Raw genomic sequence first — 4,065 nt, 5'->3', positions numbered from 1 at the left:
GATTGCCTTTTCTTAATGCGCACACACACACACACACACACACACACACGCACGCACACACACACACACAGGCACACACACACTCATACACACACACAGGCACACTCAGGCACACACACACACACACACACACACACACACAGCTCAGGGCTGTGCAGGTGGCAGACGCGTGGTGTCCCCCTATTCATCTATCACTGTCACACATAACTCTGTACTCACCGAGAGATGGAGAGAGAGAGATGGAGAGAGAGAGAAATGGAGAAAGAGAGAGAGATGGAGAGAGAGATGGAGAAAAGAGAGAGAGAGATGGAGAAAGAAAGAGAGTGAGGGGGAGAGACAGAGAGACAGTAAGCGAGAAAGAGAGTGAGGGAGAGAGAGAGTGAAGGAGAGAGAGTGAGTGTGTGGGGGAGAGAGAGAGTGAGGGAGAGAGAGAGTGAGGGAGAGAGAGAGAGTGTGGGAGAGAGAGAGTGAGGGAGAGAGAGAGAGGGAGAGACTGAGGAGAGAGAGACAGAGAGTGTTTGTGTGAGTGTGTGTTCTAGATATATTGTATGCTTTGGCATGTCATGTCAATAAAGCTTTTTTTAAATTTGAATTGAATTGAATGGAGAGAGTGTTATTGCAGTGACAATAAAGCATATTCGAATTGAGAGTGTGTGTATGAGAGGTGTGTGAGAGTGTGTGTATGAGATGAGTGAGAGTGTGTGTATGAGAGGTGTGTGAGAGTGTGTGTATGAGAGTGTGTATATCAGAGGTGTGTGTGTGAGAATGTGTGTATGAGAGGTGTGTGTGTGAGACTATATGTATGAGTGGTGTATGTGTGAGAGTGTGTGTATGAGAGGTGTGTAAGAGTGTGTACTGTATATGAGTGTGTGTATATCAGAGGTGTATGTATATGAGAGGTGTGTGTGTGAGAGTGTGTATATGAGAGAGTATATGTGACAGTGTGTATATGAGAGTGTGTGTGAGAGTGTGTATATGAGAGGTGTGTGTGTATGTGTATTGTATGTGTGAGAGTGTGTATAGGTGTGTGTGTGTGAGGTGTGCATGGAAAACATCTTCTCATTATTCTCAGCTATTCTCTCTCTCTCTCTTTCTCTCTTTCTTTCCTGCTCGTTGTCCAGGGGCGGACTGGGCCATCTCCTCTCCTCTCTCTCGTCCGCTTCTCATGCTGTGTTACCTGGTACAGGTGGAACAGACCCCTCCTCCTCCTCCTTCTCCTCCTCCTCCTCCTCCTCTCCTCCTCCTCCTCCTCTCCTCCTCCTCTCCTCCTCCTCCCTCTCCTCCTCCCCCTCCTCCTCCTCTCCTCCTCCCTCCTCCTCCTGTCCTCCTCCTCCTCTTCTCCTCCTCCCCTTCTCCTCCTCTCCTCCTCCTCCTCCTGCTCTCCTCCTCCTCTCTCTCCTCCTCCTCCTCCCCCCTTCTCCTCTCCTCCTCCTCTCCTCCTCCTCTCCTCCTCCTCCTCCTCCCCATTCTCCTCCTCTCCTCCTCCTCCTCCTCCTGTCCTCCTCTTCTCCTCTCCTCCTCCTCTCTCTCCTCCTCCTCCTCTCCTCTCCTCCTCCTCCTCTATCTCTCTTCTGTGATATGTCTCCAATCCCTCGCTCCCAGGAGAGGGGAAACCAACACTCCTTTTCCCCCTCTCTCTTTCCCTCTCCTGTCGTTCTCTCATCCCTCGCTCCCAGGAGAGGAGGAACCCCCCCTCCATTCCCCCCTCTCTCTCTCCTTCTCCTGCCGTTCTCCTCTCATCCGTCGTTCCCAGGAGAGGGGGAATCTGACCACGCTAATGAGCCTTTTGTTCTGAGCAACGACTACATGCTGAGCAGACAGCACTGGGGCTCTACACCGAGAGAGGGAGAGAGAGAGAGAGGGACAGAGGGAGAGCGAGAGAGAGAAGGATAGAGAGAGAGAGGGATGGAGGGAGAGAGAGATAGAAACAATGGCAGGGAGAGAGAGAGAGAGAAGGATAGAGAGAGAGAGGGATGGAGGGAGAGAGAGAGATGGAGGGAGAGAGAGGAGGAGGGAGAGAGAGAGAGAGAGAAGGATAGAGAGAGAGAGGGATGGAGGGAGAGAGAGAGAAAGAAAGAGGGAGTGAAGGAGAGAGAGAGGGAGAGAAAGAGAGAGAGAGTTAGGGAGAGGTGGAGAGAGAATCTGTTGAGATTGTAAGGATCCCCGTATTGATATGTGGCGTAGACTTTTACTGATGGAATTCTCACCCTTTATTTTGTTTTCTTTCACAGTATACAAATAAATAAACATGGAAAACAACACCGTAAATAAACATGGAAAACAACACCGTCGTCTGCATAGCAGTGGTATGAGAAGCCATGCGAACGGATAATCTGTCCCAAGGAGGTGGTGTAGATAAAAGAGAAGGGGGCCCAGCACTGGAGCCCTAGGGGACCCTGTGGTGAGATGTGGTGAGGTGCAGATAGCTGACCAAGCCATGATACAGGGCAGCCGGGCAGGATACTGGGGCAGCCGCCGTGGCCTTGACTGAAGTGCCCTTTGAGCAAGGCAGGCACCTAACCCTCACTGCTCCCCAGCATACCCGTGAAACAGGCAGCTCACTGCCCGCAACCCTCTGGTTACAAATTGGTCAGTGCTACACTCTGGGGGCATGTTCATGAGCCCCTATGCTCATGAACTGTTTTAGTTTGTTTTGTTGTTTAAGCTTTAAACTGTTTGGGGGGCGGTGGTATTAGGGAGCTGGGCTAGCGTGCAGCATGTGTGTGTGTGTGTTTGTGTGTGTGTGCGTGTAGGGCGGTGGTAGTGTAGTGGTATTAGGGAGCTGGGCTAGCATGCAGCAGTGTGTGTGTTTGTGTGTGTGTGTGTGTGTAGGGCAGTGGTAGTGTAGTGGTATTAAGGAGCTGGGCTAGTGTGCTGCAGCCTGAAAAGTTGTGGCTTCAATTCCCTGCACTTAACCCCAAGTGTCTCTAGGGACAATGTAATCCCCTGTAATAGTTGACATGTGTAAGTCACTTTGGATAACACTGTCTGCTAAATTAATAAATGTAACTGAAGTAGCTAACCTAGCATGGAGGAAGTACATCCTCCCCCTCACTATATAATAATATATCATGGTCTCTCTAGCGCTATATAATAATATATCATGGTCTCTAGTGCTATATAATAATATATCATGGTCTCATCATGGTCTCTCTGGCGCTATATAATACTGTAATATATCATGGTGTCTCTAGCGCTATATAATATATCATGGTCTCTCTAGCCCTATATAATAATATATCATGGTCTCTCTAGCCCTAGTCTCCAGTGTTCCGTGGACATATTACTAAACAGTTTGTTTTTTTGACAGTGAAAATGCATTACGGTGTTGTATGGATTCGTTGAAAGTAATTGGTTCAATTGGACTTGCAACATCAGAGTAGCTATCTCTAGGTCAAAAGATGCTCTCTTCATGGACATAATATGCATTTTCATGCCGCAAATGTAGTGTGTGCATGTGTGCACCGGTCTGGGTGATAAGTGGGCCAGAATATACAATAGAATTATCATTGCACACTGAGGTGCACACTTAAGCAGTAGACTCCTCTAACTTCAGATTCCAGTGAACAGCCAACACGAGATACTAAGGAGAACGTACAACGTGAGGTGCTGATCACACTCACACACACGCACCTGGGTGAAAATATCTCAATAATAAATCTAATAATGAATGCTTCCCTTATGATTTGCCCATTGTAACTCTGCACGTTTCAACAAACAAGGCAAAACTAGCCAACACCGGTCCCTTCCCAATATGTTAAGTTGCATGCTGTTTGCATGTGGCCTAATGCACGCCGTGAGGGAATGAGCACGCGGGATGAGATGAAGGCACATTTGAGAGGGCGCAGCGCGCCACAGGAGGACCGCGGTTGGGGGTTCTAAGAATACCGGAAATCCAGTACGGAGATTCGAGGCGGCATCCGTCATCACGGCAGACAGCATGCTATTAGCAGCGTGTCACTGATGCTCGTGCGGGTTTTCGGTGCATCGCTCAGCTCTCCTAACCAAACCGGTGGGTTACATTCAGTGGTGTATTATGCCCTCTGTCGGGGGTGTGTGTATGTG

The sequence above is a fragment of the Alosa alosa genome, chromosome 19 (genome assembly GCF_017589495.1).
Source record: "Alosa alosa isolate M-15738 ecotype Scorff River chromosome 19, AALO_Geno_1.1, whole genome shotgun sequence".
In the NCBI taxonomy this organism is placed as follows: Eukaryota; Metazoa; Chordata; class Actinopteri; order Clupeiformes; family Clupeidae; genus Alosa; species Alosa alosa.
The sequence above is the reverse complement of the archived record's forward strand: the minus strand, read 5'-3'. Positions refer to the sequence as shown.